The sequence below is a fragment of the Ceratotherium simum genome, chromosome 14 (assembly GCF_057802395.1).
Source record: "Ceratotherium simum simum isolate JZ-2026a chromosome 14, ASM5780239v1, whole genome shotgun sequence".
In the NCBI taxonomy this organism is placed as follows: domain Eukaryota; kingdom Metazoa; phylum Chordata; class Mammalia; order Perissodactyla; family Rhinocerotidae; genus Ceratotherium; species Ceratotherium simum.
The window spans coordinates 15,241,100-15,260,585 of NC_141913.1; the positions used below are offsets into that span (position 1 = coordinate 15,241,100).

A 19,486-nucleotide genomic window follows, 5' to 3' on the forward strand; every position below is an offset into this window, starting at 1 on the left:
GCTTTCCACAATGTTATGACCTGGTTTATGTTTCATTTGTGCCATATTTAACGTGAAGGCAGCATGTCTATATATTGTTCTATTAGTCTTTTCAATCCTTATAAAAATACTTATTTTTCTTTGAAATATTTCTCTGAAACACTCAAGATTTAACTATTACACCTTCTTTTCCTCCCTGTTATTAAGAGGGAAAGTCAATCCCATCCAATTTATCTGATTCCATGGAAAGCAAGTATTTCCTCTTTTTAAAGTAGTTTGTTAAAAAAAACTCTAACATCTTAATTGAACAATGCTTTAAAAACACTTTCACTTCGTTGAAGTGTAAGGATAAATTATTTGAATGTGCTCAAGCTGGTTAAATGTAAGTCTAAATCTTAACCCCTCTGATATAGGTATATGATTTATTAGATGTTGAGTTCCTGATCAGGACAGTAACACCCAATTACATCACTGTATTATGGGAACCATTACCAAATCCCTCTGGATGCTGTATGTTATTTTTATTCTGATGACATGTTAACATATTTTAGCTCTCCTGGAGTAGTTCCTTTATGACAGTGTTTTTATCTGTGTTTATATTTTTAAAGTGTAGAATTAGTAAACAACAGAATAAGAACCAGAACCCAGGACGCCTGTCATTTATAAGATATTTTTCTAAAATAGAGAAGTATCATATTTATAATCCATGTTTATGGTAAGCTGTCAGGAAAAAAAGAGATCAACTCATGAAAATAAGAACAAAAAGTCTGAGTCCCTATAAAACATGCTAGGGTCAGCAAGAATAACGCCTATTACCTGCAGACATTTTTATTTGATTGCTAAAATGTGCAAAGCTGATACAAAATAAGTATGTTTATTCTCACCATTTAAAAAAAGATATTTACTTTTGTCTTTTACTATAAAAATTAAACCCATTTCCCCTACACATATCTATTTTTCCCTTTTTTATGTGCAACTCACAATTGCTTTGGTGGACAGATGATTCCCCACCCTCATAAATGTGCTCATTCTTATTTCTAAATTCTCCAATCTCTTCTTTTCTTGCTGTCTTATTCCTAAAAGCGACTCACCTCCCAACTGCCAGCACTTTCTCCCAACCCTAAAAGATCTCAAACATACCTAGACCTGTCACAGGTTTGGGGCTGGAAGCCTAATGTTCTAATGAACACTCTTCCTGCAAGTTTCCTCCCCTAGTAACTGCTCTCTTATTTTCAAGGTATTAAGAGAGCATTATGATAAAGTTTACCATTGGGATCACTCCTGATGGATGGGATTCGATGAGACCTACTCACTGCTCAAGAGTGGGAGGAAAATGGAACGCTTACTGCTGTGTTTCTTCTATTGGCTTTACTGATGGGAGGCAAACAATAATGCCTAACGGCTGACAAGCCATGGAAGCTGACGCCAGCTTCTGCAGCAGTCCTCTTTGCGTGAGCATTTGTGGATTTCCAAAGACACACTGACTTTTTAAAAAGTAATTGCCAAATTAAATTTCCTGTCCAGGGGCAAATATACCCTGTTGTTCAAACTTCAAAAGCCTAGAAACTACTCATGTAGGTTTCTGCTCTTTGGACAGGTAATTCCAAGTAAATTTATTTGTGAGGAATTTCACCATGAAATAGAAAATTTGGAACATTAGTGGGTTATCCCAGAAAGTGAGGACATATATCTGTGTGGTCCCTTTCAGAGATGTTCAAGAAATAATTACCACTACAAAAACTGTAACCTTGTCTGTGGTGGGAAGAACTTCTCCCACCACAGCCCACGACAAATGCATCCTAAGTTGCTTTATTTTGGCAGTTAAATGCATTATATATATATATATATTTTTTTTTTTAACGTAAAATATAATACTTGCTACACAAAAGCTGAGAAAATTCTATGAAAAAATGGGATGTTGCTTGTGGTAGCCTGAAGTACCACAGATTCTGTCACCTACACTGAAAATGACATGAAAGGACAAAGAAGAATAACCAAAAATGAGGAATGCTGTCCTGCCCACCGGGGTCAAAGCTGCACCCACTAACTCCTGCTCCAATGGGCCAGGTGAGCATGCAGAAGAAATAAATGTAGAGCCTCTAAGTGGGAGAAGGCGGACCTGTGGCCACTATAAGCAGAAAGAATAAGCCTTTCTAAGAAGCCTTGCTGAATGCAGGAGAAAGGCACGCACAGGAGAAGGCATGTGCGTTGACCACGCAGTGATCGGAGAGAGGAGGAGTAGACAAGGCAGAGCTGCAGAATCAGAACAGGTCAAATGGGTGGTCAGGGCACGAGGACACACTGTCCACACTAGTATCAGCCCTCTTCCCCCAGAGACCAGATTTCTGTGCTTCTCCCAGTCACGAGGCCCCTAGCCTGTAGGCATTTTTATTAGTAACAGTGATAGCTGCATTTTTAGTCTATCCTCATGCTAACCAACATCCTGATTATGCAACCAGGGTGAGCAGCAGCTTGTGGGCATGCATTTCACATGGTAAAGAAAGCTCTGACCTTGAACCCAGCAGGGCTGTGAACTACAGTCAGGCATATACCACAGGATTTACTTCAGGTCTCTGAGAAGATCACCAGGGACACACTCACCAGTCCTTTTGTCCTTTGTATAATCAATCTAATTCTTAGCTTCCTAAAATAATGCCTTGCACCTGGAAAAGAAGTGGTGGTGTGGAAAGGTATCAGCTGGGCTCGGTTGACCTTCCTGGTGGGAAATGTAAGACTTGTGAAGTGGAAATACAGTTTAACTTGTTAACTGCCACTGATAGCCCTATAATAAAGGCAGAAGCTGTCAGCTAAACAAACGATTAACTTGTTACTGCCATTGAGTGAACCGTTTTATAACAGGCTTCTCTTGTGTAATTTCACACCTGGCTAGCTTACAAAGAGGCTCTAAACAACAAAAAGGATGATGAGAAGCAGGTGCTTTCCTCATTGAGAGGAAAGGAGCCTTCATGTCACTGCTCTATGTCTTAACAGAAACTTAATTGTGGCTTCCTGTGCTCTCTGATCTGGTCCTATCCCCTTTACAACACCATCTCTCCTAAGCAACGTGTGGCACATTAGAGAAGTTTTCAGGATCGTTTAAACAGATGAGAGAAACCAAAAGAGCATCAGAAATCCTTGGGGGGTATTTTGTTTTTTAATTCCCAGTACTATCTGGAATCCTGGAAAACATGAGAGAGATATGAGAATCCAAGAAACGTGTGCAGCACTTACATTTCCCGTTCAGATTGTGCGTGTCCGTGAACGAGAACACCTAGTCGTAGTTTGCACCTTGCTCCACATAGCTCTTGTCCATTGAGTTCACCATGACGGTCATCTTGGGCTAGGTGCTGCTCATCGTCTCCTTCCACTTCTTGGCTAGTTTCCTTAGGACAAAGAGTTCATTATATAGACATGCATGTGAATGGAAAATGGGGCATTAACAAGTGTACTGACCAACGATCAGGAATAACTTCTATTGAATTAATTGTGTTCATCCATAACATTGATTTACGGTGCCTTCTAGATGTCAGGTTCTCTGCCAACTGCAGAAACAGAGATGAAAAACATCCGTTGCATATTCTCAAAAAAATCCACAGTGATACTAGGAGTGTACAGCCTAAAACATTATTTTCTGTTTCCCCTACTATAAGCTAAATTAAAACTGCCAATGACCCTGGTACAATGCAGTCATAATCTATTTACTGATGTTTCTAGAGTTATTACCTTTTTACTAAATTACTATCTACATTGCCATATTCAGTGTCAAAGAAAAGATCCCCCCTACTAAATATTTGCCAGACAAAACTGAAATAATTCAAGGATAAATCTAAGGGGCATACTGTAGAACTAAAGAGCAAAACTAGGCGAGGCATGAAGACAGCTGAACTGGAGTGCATGCATACAGGAAGCAGGCTGTGACACAGAGCCTATACAGGACAAGGAGCTCAGGCCTCAGGAGCACTGGAGGGCACATCATGAATTCTCAGATAGTGATGACACTGGACCAAATCCCAAATGAATCCAAATAAGTTCCCCATCTAGGCTGGTTAACAGAGCAGAAGGTAAAAAAAAAAAAAAAAAAAAAGTCACATTGTTGGCTTCCTTAGAAAGTTGAGCAAAGGAGTAAATCCCCATGTTTCCCTCCTCAGTGGAAGAGAATGCAAAAAGGCCAAGGAAGGCAGAGATTTCCAACTCTTTTGGAGACAGTTTAATCCTGGCCTCTGCATCCTGCTCATTGACCACCAAAAGCTCGTAATTTGAAGTTACAGATACCTGAACAAAAGTCATAAAAACCTAAAAGAAACTGACATACAAATAAACAGATAAAACAAATTTTTACAGCTTTTACTACCGGAGGTTGTTTTATGCACCTAAGACAGACAAGAATAGAATTAGAGATGCTTTAGGAGAAGGTATAAAGTGAGAAGGTTTAAGAAGACTGTTGTGCCATAATACCAAAAATATTTAGTCCTAAATTATTCTAATGCTGTCTATGTACCTAGTAGCATTTATGAAAGAAAATGGCAGCTATTTCTAGTAGACCATGACCCAGCAGAATTTAAAATGAGCCACATAATCAAAATCACCCCCATATTAGGTGACTGCTAATGCAATGTAAGACACTGACATTAGACCATATGCATAACCTTTATTATCATTTCCAAATGCCACATAATCCAAATGCTTTCTTGCCTGTAGTTATAATAATCTTATTTCATACTTTGAAGGCAGATGAATTTCATTAATAAGTTGTCCTTTTTATTGCTAAAAGCTGTTGGAAAAAAGACACTTTTTAAACAGAAAACTGAAAATCATCTATAACTTCTATGACAGTGTTAAAGTTGTAAAGATCTTGAAAAGGAAGCCAGTGTGCCTCCTCTGGGTGCCAGCATTCCTCTCTCAGCAGCGTGCAGACCATGATCATCTTCTCAGAGCCCCTTTTTCCAGCAACCATGCTAGTCTGAGAAAGTCTGCGCCTGGATGTGCTCAACAGGTGTTCTGGACACAGGCAGCATCAGGCTCAAGTTCCACAGCTCCAATTACAGTAATACCTTTTCTCTCCACTTCTGAATCTGTCACATCATGGGAAAAGCATTCCTAGGCCAGGTCCTCCCAGGAATAGTGAAGTAAAGGACTGAGATAATGAGGGTAATTAGCTCCACACACTTCAGGCAAAACATCCCCTTTTTGCTGAAATTTCTTTGATTTGCTTTAGACTGATTTATGCAGATAACTCAGTACTCTCATTTGTTCTGCCTATGAAGAAATGCATATTCAAATTCACCAGACTTCCCTCTTTGTCTGTTCTTGTTTGTATTCCTCTAATCCTTACAGGTTAGGAAATGACAGTGAATATGCTTCTGGCTTTGTTGGTGGTGAGGTGGTGGTGAAAGGGGGAGATGTGTGCACCAATAAAAGCCAAGCTTGTACTAGAAAAGATATTTCTTTTTCTAATCCTCCACTGTGAACTAATTTCAGCGAGGTCAAGCCACACACTTCATTGCTGATCTTCTTCAAGGACAAAAGAAGCCCATTAAGTACTCATGAGAGCCTGCTCAAATCAAACAGAGGTCCAGTCAGAGACCCATAGCTTTAACCTCATAACCACTAAAGACATACTCTTTGCCTATGAACCTTCTTCAAAACCTAGCTCACATGTCCTCAGCAAGCCTTCCTGAGTTAATATTACCCTTTAACCACATTTATACTCTCATCGGATGTCACAAACACAAATGTCTCACTGGGGCCAGGCAGGTCATGTAAGTGAGTAAAGTAAGTGCAAGACAATAAGGAGCAGTGGAGACTGGAGAAATATGAAGGGGGAAACAGCCACTCAGCTCCAACAGATTCATGCCCTATGGAGGTCCCAGACATTGTAAATTTCAGGAGAAAACAGAAATCCAGATTTCATGTGTGAAAAAATTTTAAGTGTTGTCAAATAATTCAAACTAAAAAAACAAAACACTGCAGCTGGGCCGGTGGCCTAGCGGTTAAGTGCATGCGCTCCGCTGCGCAGCCCAGGGTTCGGATCCCAGGGGCGCACTGACGCGCTGCTTGTCAAGCCATGCTGTGGCGGCATCCCACATAAAAGTGGAGGAAGATGGGCATGGATGTTAGCCCAGGGCCAGTCTTCCTCAGCCAAAAGAGGAGGATTGGTGACAGATGTTAGCTCAGGACTAATCTTCCAAATAAATAAATAAATAAAACACTATGTGGCCCAAACAAAATGTGTGGGCACTTCTGTTCTCCATTAATAATAGTACTTAGACACTTAATTGTATTGGAATAGAAGGGAGTGGAAACTAACATATAGTGCACAAGTAGTAGTCAGACAGTACTCTACAAGTGTTGTCTCATGTAATCGCAATAACCTTACAAGAGTTATTTTTACTTCCTATTTTATGGATGAAGGACTGAATCTCAGAGAAGTTAAGTAACATGTCCAAATGGTAGAGCTAGGATTGCATGCCCCATCTCTCTGACCCCAAAGACACTCATTCTAGAATAAAGTGCTACGTCTGCTAAGTATCTTCTTAATTTACATTTCCTTACAAGTTACATTATAATTATCACCAAATTGCTTTCCGCAGCTTAGAGTATGAATACTCTATCACCCCATAACTAAATATTATGCTTTGAAAAAATAGGATTAAATTACTAGCACTTGGTCAATGCTTTTTTGTTGTTAGTGCTGTCGAGTGGATTCTGACTCTCAGTGACCCTGTGGACAGCAGAGCAAAACCCTGCCCAGGCTCTTTGCACCATCCTCTCACCTTCCCCTGCTATCTATATCAGACAATGCTCTGCTACTACTCATAGGGTTTTCATGGCCAATTTTGTCAGAAGTAGATGGCCAGGTCCTTCTTCCTAGTCTATTTTAGTCTGGAAGCCCCGCTGAAACTAGTTCATCATGGGTGACTCTGCTGGTATTTGAAATATTGGTGGCATAGCTTTCAGCATCACAGCAACTCACAGCCACTACACTGTGACAACTGATAGACAGGTGGTGTGGTTCCCTGACAGAGAAATGAACCCGGGCCACAGCAGTAAGAGAGCAGATTCTTAACCACTAGACCACCAGTCTTTATACAAATTCAATATGCTTGTTAATTGAATTAATAATCATCATCATACCAAAGCATTAGTAAGGACAGTTTTTCTACAACCTATCAAAAGTAGTTTGCCTGGTCATGGAGGTTTTGAGTCGTTGCTTGAGATTTTCATTTGTTCTTATTCACAGCTAAATGCCGTAGCCCATTACAGAAGGTTGGGGAAGGTTAGATTTAGAATTGATACTTGGGAATGACTGTGGATAAATTAGAGTTTATTTCTCTTTTAGGCTTTGTGTTTCAGACCTGTATTTTTTTTTTTTCAAGCGAAGACTTTGAAAACTGTCAGAAAAACTTTGTGAACCAAATGAATTAAAGTGTTTTATGCAGGGAAACTCCTGAAGTAGAAGCAATTTTCTTTGCAATATTATCTAAAGACACAAGTACCTTTATTTTCCGTTGTTTTTAACAAATGGTTTACTTGAAATATTTTAACCTCTAATTTCCAAACTTGGACTGCATGAATCTCAAAAGCCCTTAGTAATAATAGTAATAATAATGATAATGATAATAATAATAAAATATCCTACCAACAACTAAAAATGGATGATAAAAAATTAGAGAGAGGACTCTCGGTTTGTGGTCCAGCATGTAAAGAGCTTGAAAGTTATCATTTTGTCCTAATAATAAGTAAAAAGCTGAACAAACTAAAAAACAATTCTTTTTAGCTTTGTCAGATAATTGAGGTCACAGGGCAAACTGCTGCCCCCAAAACTACAGAGACAAACAGGTGGATATAGAGTTACAACTCACCAGAGCAGAAACCCATGAGCAGAAATCAGGGAACCAGCACCAGGGTAGGAAAATCTAAACTGTAACTGGTGAATAACTGGAGGCTCAGTGTGGACAAGTCTGAGACTTGAAAACTCCAGGGGAGTCTAGTCCTACTAGGGGGACCCCCACAATTTTGTGAGTTTTACCTCTGGGAGCCCTACCAGGTCCTCACAGTAAAGATTAGAGAAAAAAGTCTCCTCAGGATTCTAACAGGAGAAGCGGGGAAGTAGCCATTTGAAATACACCCAGAGCCTTCTGTGCTTCTTAAAAGGGCTTGCTCTCAAGAAAAACAATTTTACCAGAGCCTAACCTATCTGGGAGAAGGAAAATACCCAACACTAGCTCCGTCCAACCATCCTCTTCCACCCAAGGGAGGAAGCACTGTGCAGGTCACAGCCCAGGGGCACAGGTTCAGTAAAAGACTGAGACTTAGTCATAGGACTTACAGAATGCCTTCCCCTGCCCTGACACCTTACTATCACATTACTAAAGATCTATTTACAGCAATTCCTTCTACTTGGCACATCAAGTTTTAATGTCAGTAAAAAATTACAAGGCATACTAAAAAGCAAAAAACACAGTTTGAAAAGACAGAGCAAGCATTAAAATCAGACTCGGATATAATAGGGATGTTGGAATTATCAGACTGGAAATTTAAAATAAACTATGATTAATACGCTAAAGGCTCTAATGGAAAAAGTAATAACATGTAAGAACAGATGGGTAACATAAGCAGAGAAAGAAATTCTAAGAAAGAATCAGAAAGAAATACTAGACATCAAAAACACGGTAACAAAAATAAAGAATGCCTTTGATGGGCTCATTCATTAGTAGAGTAGATACAGGTGAGGAAAGAATTTCTGAGCTTGAGGATATGCCCGTAGAAACTTCTAAAACTGAAAAGCAAAGGAAAAAAAGGCTGAAAACAAGAGAACAGAATACCTCCAAACTGTGGGACAACAACAAAAGGTATAACATGTGTGTAGTGAAAAACCAGAAGAAGAAAGAGAGAAAGGAATAGAAGTGATATTTGAAGCATTAGTGACCAAGAATTTCCCCCAAGTTAATGTTAGATACCAAAACTCAGATCCAAGATGCTCAGAGAACAGCAAGAAGGAAAAATGTCAAAAATATCTACACCTAATATCATTCAAATTTCAGAAAGTCAAAGTAAAGAAAAAATCTTGAAAGAAGCTAGAGGAAAAAAAACACCTTACCTATAGAGGAGCATAGATAAGAATCATATATGACTTCTCCTCAGAAACTATGTGAGCAAGAAGAGAGTGGAGTGAAATATTTTAAATGTTGAGAGGAAAAAAACCACCAACCTAGAATTCTGTACTCTGTGAAATTATTCTTCAAAAGTGAAAGAAAAATAAAGACTTTCTCAGACAAAAATTGAGGAAATTTGCTGCCAGTATACCTGCCTTGCAAGAAATGTTAAAAGGTGTTCTTCAGAAAGAAGGAAAACAATATAGGTCAGAACTTGGATCTACATAAAGAAAGGAAGACCATTAGAGAAGGAATAAATGAGTAAAATAAAAAATTTTCTTTTTCTTATTCTTAATTGATCTAGCAGATAACACTTTGTTCAAAATAACAACAGCAACAATATACTCGATGATCATAGTTTACATATAAGTGAAATGAAGGACAGCAATGATATAAGGGACAGGAGGGAGGAATTAGAAATACTTTGTTATTATAAAGTACTTACTCTATCTGTGATGCATTACAGTGCTATTTGAAAGTGGATTTGGATTAGTTGTAAATGTACATTGCTAATTCTAGGGCAACACTAAAAAATGTAAAAAAACAAACTAGGAAAGGAGAGAAAATGGAATAATATAAAATGCTCAGTTAAAATCACAAAGGCAGAAAAAGAGTGCAAGACGAAAATAGGAACAAAGAAAATGAGCAACAAATAGAAAACCGTAAAAAATACAGTAGAAAGTAATCTAATAAGTAATCACTTTAAATGTCAATGGTCTAAATATACCAATTACAAGACAGATTATCAGAATGGATCACAAAACCTGACTAATATGTTGTCGACAAGAAACCCACTTTAAAAAATAAAGATACACATAGATTAAAAGTGAAGGGATGGAGAAAGATATACCATGCTAATATTAATCAAAAGAAAGTGGGAGCAGCTATATTATGTTCAGACAGAGCAGATGTCAGAGTAAGAGAAGTTATTGAAGGTAAAGAAAGGCATTGCCTAATGATACAGGGGTCAGTTCTTCAGGAAGACTTAACAATCCTTAATGTGTACGTGCCTAACAAGAGAGTTTGACATCAAACTATGTGAGGCAAAAACTGATAGAACTGCAAGGAGAAACAGATGAATCCACTATTATAGTTGGAAACTTCAACACCCCTACATCAGTAATGGACAGATCCAGAAAATCAGGAAGGACACAGCTGAACTCAACAGCAACATTAATCAACTTGCTACAACTGACATCTATAGAATACTTCATCTGACAATACCAGAATACACATTCTTCTCAAGTTCACAGAGAACATTCACAAAGATAGACCACATTCTGGGCCATAAAACACACCTTATTAACTTCAAAAGAATAGAAATCATGCAATGTATGCTCTCAAATCACAATAGAATTAAACTAAAGATCAGTAAGAGAAAGACAGCTGGAAAAATCCCACAATATGTGGAGATTAAAAAACACACTTCTTGAGATTAAAAAACACACTTCTTAACACATGGGTCAAAGAAGAAATCTCAGAACTTTAAAAAATATTTAAAATTACATGAAAATAAAAATACAACTTACCAAAATTTGTGGAATATAGCAAAAGCAGTAATTAGAGGGACTTTTGCAGCACTGAATGCATAAATTAGAAACAAATAAAGACCTAAGATCAATAATCTAAGCTTTCATCTAAGGAAAAAGAAGAGCAAATTAAATCCAAAGTAAACAGAAAAAAAGAAATAATAAAAGTTAGAAAAATCAATGAAATCGAAAACAGGAAATCAACTGAGAAAATAAATGAAACCAAAATCTGGTTCCTTGAAAAGATCAACAAAAATCCTTTAGCTAGGCTGAGAACAAAAAAGAGAAAAGACACACATTATTTTTTCTTTCTATTAAAGAAATCGAATCAATACTTTATAACCGGGGCCGGCCCCATGGCTTAGCGGTTAAGAGCGCCTGCTCCACTACTGGCGGCCTGGGTTCGGATCCTGGGTGCGCACTGACGCACCGCTTCTCCGGCCATGCTGAGGCCACGTCCCACATACAGCAACTAGAAGGATGTGCAACTATGACATGCAACTATCTGCTGGGGCTTTGGGGAGAAAAAAGGAGGAGGATTGGCAATAGATGTTAGCTCAGAGTCGGTCTTCCTCAGCAAAAAAGAGGAGGATTAGCACGGATGTTAGCTCAGGGCTGATCTTCCTCACACACAAAAAAAATAATAAAAATAAATACTTAATAACCTTCCAAAAACAAAAAGCACTAGGCCTAGATGGGTTCACTGGTGAATTCTACCAAACATTTAAGGAAGATATTATACAAGTTCTCTACAAGCTCTTCGAGAAGATAAAAACAATGGGGATACTTCCTAACTTATTTTATGAGGTAAGCATGACCCTAATACAAAAATCAGACAAAGAGATTACAAGAAAAGTATAGCCAATATCTCTCATGAACATAGATACAAAATTCTTTAACAAAATATTAGCAAATTGAATCCAACAATGTATAAAAAGAATCATACGTGATGACCAAGTGGGATTTATTCCAGGTATGCAAGGCTGGTTCAACATTCAAACATCAATTAATGTAATCCATCACATCAACAGGCTAAAGAAGAATAATCACATGATAATCAACAGATGCAGAAAAAGCATGAAACAAAATCTAAGAGCTATTCATGATAAAAAGCTCTTGGCAAATTAGGACTAGAGGGGGATCTTCCTCAACTTGATAAAGAACATCTACAAAAAACCTACATCTAACATCATACTTAATGATGAGAAGCTAAAAGCTTTCCTGCCAATATTAAGGACAAGGCAAGGATGTCCCCTTCTCTCTATTCCTTTTTAACATTATACTGGAAATCTTAACTAATGCAATAAGACAAGAAAAGGAAATAAAAGGTATACCATTTGGGAAGAAAGAAATAAAATTGTCTTTGCAGATGACATGATTGTCTATTTAGAAAATCTCAAAGAATTGACAGAAAAGCCTCCTCACATTGACAAGTGATTATATCAAGGTTGCATAGCAACATTAATATACAACAGTCAATCACTTTTCTATATATCAGCAATGGTATGTAGGAGTGGAATTTTAAATTAAAAACACAATACCATTTACATTAGCATCCCCAAAAATGAACTACTTGGGTATAAATTTAACAAATATGTATATGAGGAAAACTATAAAAGACTGATGAAAGAAATCAAAGAACTAAATAAATGGACAGATAATCCAACTTCATGGATAGGAAGATTCAATACCATAAAGATGTCAGTTCTTCCCAACTTAATCTATGGATTCAATGCAACCCCAATCAAAATCTCAGTAAGGTATTTTGTAGATATCAACAAACTAATTCTAAAGTTTATATGGAGAGGCAAAAGACCCAGAATAGCCAATACAATATTGATGGAGGAAAACATGCTTGGAGGACTGATACTACACAACTTAAAGACTTACTATAAAGCTACCATAATCAAGACAGTGTGGTATTGGTGAAAGAATAGACAAATAGATAACGGGACAGAACAGAAAGCCCAGAAAGAGACACATACAAATATAGGCAACTGATGTTTGACAAAGCAAAGGCAATACAACAGACAAAAGATAGTCTTTTCAACAAATGGTGCGGGAACAACCGGACATCCACGTGCAAAAAATGAATCTAGACACAGACTTTACACCCTTCAGAAAAATTAACTCAAAATGGATCATATAGCTAAATGTAAAACATGTTAACTAGAAGATAACAAAGGAGAAAATCTAGATGACCTAGTGTTTGCCAATGACTTTTTAGATAAAACACCAGAGGCATGACCTGCGAATGATATAATTGATGTTAGGTTTCATTAAAATTAAAAAGTTCTGCTCTATGAAAGACACTGTCAAGAGAATGAGAAAACAAGTCACAGACTGAGTGAAAATATTTGCAACAGACATATCTGATAAAGAACTATTATCCAAAATATACAAAGAACACTTAAAAATCAACAATAAGAAAACAAACAACCTGATTAAAAAATGAGCAAAAGACCTTAACAGATACCTCACCAAAGAAGATACAGAGATGGTAAAAAAGCACATGAAAAGATGCTTTGTATCACATGTCATCAGGGAAATGCAAATTAAAACAAGATACCATTAGTTACCTATTCAAATGGCTAAAATCCAGAACACTGACAACACCAAATGCTGACGAGGATGTGTAGCAACAGGAACTCCCATACATTGCTAGTGGGAATGCAGAGTGGTATAGACACTTTGGAAGAGAGTCTGGCAGTTTCCCACAAAACTAAACATACTCCTACTATATGATCTAGCAATCACACTCCTTAGTATTTACCCAAAAGAGTTGAGAACTTATGTCCACACAAAAACCTGCACATGGATGTTTATAGAAGCTTTATTTATAATTGCCAAAACTTGAAAGCAAGCAAGATGTCCTTCAATAGATGAATGCATAAATAAACTGTGGTATATCCTGACAATGTAATATTATTCAGTGCTAAAAAGAAATGAGCTATCAAGCCATGGAGGAACCTTAAATGCATATTACTAAGCGAAAGAAGCCAATCTGAAAAGGCTACATATTGTATGATACCCACTATATAACATTCTGGAAAAGGCAAAACTATGGAGACAGTGAAAGGATCAGTGGTTGCCAGGGACTGATGGGGAAGGAGAGATGACTAAGCAGGGCATGGGGGATTCTTACGGCAGTGAAACTATTCTGTATGATATTGTAATGGTGGAAACATGTCATTATACAGTTGTTAAAAATCATAGTACATACAACACCAACAGTGAACTCTAATGTAAGCTATGAACTTTGGGTAATAATGATATGTCAATGTAGGTTCATCGATTGTAACAAATGCACCACACTGATGCAGGATATTGATAGTGGGGGACGTTTTTGGGGGGAGAGCAGAGGGTATGGGGGAACTCTCTGCTCTCTTGCTGTACTTTCTGCTGCATTTTGCTATAAACCTAAAACTGCTCTAAAAAATAGTTATTAAAAAAACTGTAATACTTCCTGGAAAAAAATTAAAGGGAGAAAAAAATAGTTATAGCCCTAAATTTCCAAACTAGAATAAAGGTGGGAAAGGAGAGAAATGTGGGATGAATTTAAATTAAAAGGATGATTCTTCATGCTTATTAAACTCCAATACTTCTCTTATATTTCTTTCCTAGTGTAAAAATAAAAAACAACGAATAGGGGTGAAGGAAATGGAAGAAAACTTCTTGGTAAATTACTATCTGTGTGACAGGTATGAGCCAGAACCGGTAAAGAAAACACGGTGAAGAAGGAACTCTTCCAAAATGTGTCCTATGGAAGGAAGAGCTACAGGACAAACAGCTGCCCATTAGGAGACCCAAGAGCAGCAGGGTTCAAAGGAGAGCAGAAATAACTCCTATTTTCCTCTCAGAAACTGAACTGAGTGGCAATTGTGAGTGGATCAGCATGGAAGGGCACGTTTGCCATGGGTACCAAGCAAGTTCAAGGGGAAGGAATCCAAGGATCAACCTCAGTATAGACCCTGGCCACATTCCTGGTTTACTGCGACTCAGGGTTATAGGACATGGTTCACCAAAGAGCATGACTGCCCCCTCTCCCACTCCCATCAGAGACCCTGCCACATTCGGTTACGCCAACAAAGATCATGACTTAGAAATGACTTAGTAGCACTGACTTGAAGATCATTTGTTGACTATAGACAAGGTGTCTTCATTTTTAAATTACCTGTCATGTAAAATTTCACAAGGATGGCAAAATTAGAGGATTTGCGAATTGCATATAGACATAAGAATGAAAGGGCAAACGGCGTTTTAGTTCTGGCTTCTACAATTAAGGGTGTGCTTAAACATAAATAAGAGTTGGGACAGATGCTGGAACTGAGAAGTATTTAATTCTTCTCACAGGAGGGATGAAACCAATATTGGTTGAATCAAACAATGTATACATAATACGAAATTGCCAAGATTCAGCTGAATAAACCTAGATGAATAAGGAGATGTCGCCTTAAAGATGGATCTCTGAGAATTACCAGATAATGCTGTTTTTAAAGGCAAAATTTTAAGGAAAAAAACCCCCAGTGGTATGACATTTAACTATTTCAACTCAAAAGAACTAGCATCACAACAGCTGATAGAAAAAAAATGAGAATAACAATTACAAAAACTTCAGATAAGCCAGGCACTTTATGTTCACTAACTCTTTTATTCTTACAACAGCCAAATGAGGAAATTACTACTTTTATCCCTATCTTAGAGAGAGGGAAACTGAGGCACAGTAGCGTTAAGGTGCCACATGGCTAAAGAACTCGAGGCATCTGGCACTGTTTTCCTATGTGAGAAAAAATCGTCTCCATGAGACTATCATTGGCATCATTAACCAAACTTTATTATTGCTTAAATCTAGACACTGAAAATAGAAGTTAGTTTACTTTGCCAGCTGGGACTTGATGATGACTGAGGTAAGAGTGTTCTTCTAATATCACTGCTAACTGTATCATTCCTTAAGAAAGCCCCTCAATCCGTCCCTATCAACACAGCACCATGGAGCGCACTCATTACATACCCAGCTGCTTTCTGGTTTTCATTGACTAGTAAACACAGCATGCGTTTATCACAAAGAATATAGTTTCATGTTAAGACAAGTCAGAGTGTTGATCTTTGTTGGGTCCCTGTTGCAGAGTTTACCTCTCGACCATGGAGATAAAATGAAAGCTGATGTGGCTAAAGCAAGACTGAGGGGAGGGCTTAGATATCTGCCTTCCTACCCTGCAACCGAAAAGTGCCGACAGATTTTATTAACGTATCAGTTTAGGCTACAGCTTTATTTCAGGTGACCTAGTGACAAAGATGTCCTAGGATGTTTCATTGGCAAGTCAGGGTGTCTGCAAAGGAACACACACCAGGGCAAGAGAAGCAAAGAACAACGTGGACCTCTTAGGCAGATAGCTGTCAGGATCTCGCTTTGTACACATGTACACACACACATAACCATGTATATTTCAAGTTGAAGAGGCTCAAATAACAGAGTCATATTATACAAATTTAATAAAAATTAGTCTCTCTCTCTCAAACTTAGAAGTTGAAAATGAAGTATTTGAAAAAGGTTGGCTTTCTTTTAAGACAAGTTGAAATTACATGAAATTACAATCTAGGATGACTTCAAAATCATGACACATATCTTTTGCATGACTCTGTTAGTCACTATTATCATGAGTTACAAGAAATAAGGGGATTGGGATTCTTATGTTATTTACTGCAACAAAATTCATGGACTCAAGTTAAATCAACATGTGGGAACAAAAATAATTTCAATATCCTCATATATTAAACTTTTTATTGTAGGAATTAACAAAATTAAGAATAGAGACTGCTGTGGGCCGGCCCCGTGGCTTAGCGGTTGGGTGCGCACACTCCGCTGCTGACGGCCCGGGTTCGATCCCGGGCGCGCACCGACACGCCGCTTCTCCGGCCATGCTGAGGCCACGTCCCACATACGGCAACTAGAAGGATGTGCAACTATGACATACAACTATCTACTGGGGCTTTGGAGGAGGGGAGGGGAGGGGAGGGGAGGGAGGGAGGGAGGGAGGGAGGAAGGAAGGAAGGAAGGAAGGAAGGAATAAATAAATAAATAAATAAATAGAGCCTGCTATTTTCTGGAGGGAGCCTGAGTATCTAAAGCTTTCTAACAATAGAGTGTTCCACTGATGGAAAGGAAACTTGTCCTCACCCCTGAATTTCAAAAGAAACTGATTAGAAAGCATTGATCTGTATATGGTTTGAGAGCCATGTTTTTATTCTGAGCCAACAGGTATTTTACTCTGCTTCTCAGCAAATGTTTACTATGCTCCTCTAGTGTCAGCTGCATGAGGGCAGGGTTTTTGCCTCCTCTGTTAGTGTACATCCTCTGTCCCAGAACTGGGTCTGGCTACGCAGTGGTAGCCAGTGGTAGCTACGCACTCGACCAATATTTTTATTTGTTCCTGTTATTCCGATTACCTGATTAATCATAATACCTTATTTGCTAATCATAAAAAATATATGATGAATATAATTATGTATGTGTGTGTGTGTGCAGGAGAGAGAGAGAAAGAGAGAGTGACTCGCATGCACAGCTAATGACTTGGAAGGTTCTTGGGTCAGAGCTTGGAGATGACGTGCGCTTCTCATGGCTTAATCCCATGGTGAATAACTTTTCAGCTTGTGGAAAGAATGAAAAGGACCCTGGCAGTTGAAAACACATAACCAGTCCATGGATGTAGATATTTTATCTTTGAATTTTTCTAAGTGGTGAAGAGAAATTAAAAAAAAAAAAAAACACTTTTTTTTGTAACTTGAATTTAACATTATTCATATAATAGGCTTGGAGAAAAAGCCATTAGGGTCAATCCTGAAATGCACTTAATTATAACTCTCCCTCATTCTACCCATGTGCTCAAGCACCTTCCCCACTTCCCTAGGTTCTCTCTCCTAGCAAGGAGAAATTCCTTTAAGCCCCACTTTTCCCCATGTCCCCCCCCCCCCCTTCTATATTTGCCTTGTGTGCTGGGAGGATAAGAGCTCTTGTTTTCTGTTTGATGGTGTTTTAAGCTGGGCTCCTCTGAACACATGCTGCAGCAAGGACCAACAAATGCAGACACATTCTGCTCTCCAAGATCCACCTGCAGATAGAGCCCCCCCTGACAAAGACAGCCTCCACTTGGGAGTAACGCACAGCCCACATGAGCACCAAAGGTAATTTCCCAAACCAGCTGAAGATTTTTAAACACTAAAAAAATTCAGTAGTAAAAATAATAGATGCAGTATCTGTTACCCTTAGTAATATTTTGTTTATTTTTATTTCTCACATCAAGGCAATATGCACCCAGAGGGACTGGAACCAGAGATGGCACAGAAAATAGAAACGGGTACAATCCAAAATGGAGCAAAATGGGAATAAAGTGACATTAGTGATAGTGGCTTATGTTGCTGAATTCTGTGTGCACATTATCTTGAAATTTAATAGTTTCAAAAATGTCACTCTGCAGCAATACTAAATGGGTATAGAGCTGATTTTCTATCAAACTATAAATACAAGTGAGAAAGAGAGAAAGTTTTAATGCATGTCATAACGGAATAGTACTTCCAGTTTCCTCTTGACAAAGTTTGTTAACCTCACTAAAAAATTAGAATGTCTTTGTCTAATAAAAACAGAGCAAGTCATTGGTATCAGCACACTGGGAAATCAGAGCCCAACAAACAAGAAAATTGCATATTCTGTATCCTAATTTAAGCAGTGACATTATCATAAAATCCAGGTGACCCCTTGGATATGCAGAACTAAATATCCAAGAAGCTCATAAACATATAGGATGAAAAATTTTTAAAAATCATTGTATTCCAAGTTTAAAATATAGTTGCTGGTTAATTTATTCAGGAGCAAATACAACCTTTAGGGGCTCTAGCAACCTCCATGGAACACAGCAACTAAAAGAGATTGCTCCAGAAGCACTAGGTTTAACCAAGCAAGGGATGCCCTTCTGTACTTGTATTCAGATCTCATTCTGAATGGCTCCTCAAAGATGTCCACCTCCTAATCTCGGAACCTGTGAATATATGTTAGGTTACATGGCAAAAGAGAATTAAGGCTGCAGATGGAGCTGAGGTTGCTAATCAGTTGATCTTAAGACAGGGAGATTATCCTAAATTTCTGGGTGGCCCAAGGTAATTACAGGACATCTTCAGTGGCAGAACAGTAGGTCAGAGAGAGGTGATGTGAGGAGAACTCAACTCACCCTTGCTGGCTTTGAAGACAGAGGAAGGGACCACAAGCCAAAAAATGTGGGTTGTCCCTAGAAGCTGAAAAAGGCAAGGAAATAGATTCTTCTAGAGTTTCCAAAAGGGAACGCAGTACTGCTAACTCTTGGATTTTTGTCAAGCGAGACTTGTGTCAGACTTCTAATTTAGAGAACTTAAGATAATAATTTGAGTTGTTTAAGCCACTAAGCTTATAGTAATTTGTTACAGTAACAATAGGAAATTAATACTTCATTTAATCAGTGTCCAGAATTTTAATATTTAATCACTTACCAGTATTCCTATGGCCATTTGACTGATCATTTGGCCTTTAAACACCTATTTATCTATCAACCATTCTTCTCAACACAGGCCTACATTTACTTATTAATTCATCCTAAAGGATTGGTCACTTTATTGTTAAAAATACCTTTTCCTCCATGGAGAAATATCAAAATCATGCTTTAAAAATTTTTACCTCTGATTCTGAATTAGTAAGTTTCCCTTTTTTACAGATAAAGGCAAAGCAAACTAAATTGATTTTAGTACTTTGGTACACTGCTGGGGAAAGATTCTTATATGTTAAAAGAAATGTCAAAA

At 38.0% G+C, this 19,486-nt stretch overlaps 1 long non-coding RNA gene across 5 annotated transcripts in view; it reads right to left on the reverse strand.

The window, feature by feature from the left end:
- Positions 1-19,486, reverse strand: part of LOC106800391 (uncharacterized) — a 91,262-nt gene that overhangs the window by 51,071 nt on the left and 20,705 nt on the right. For all 5 annotated transcript variants that reach the window (XR_015554275.1, XR_015554274.1, XR_015554273.1 and 2 more), the window contains exon 2: positions 3,211-3,362. This is a non-coding gene — a long non-coding RNA (uncharacterized LOC106800391). The remainder of the gene's footprint in view (positions 1-3,210; positions 3,363-19,486) is intronic.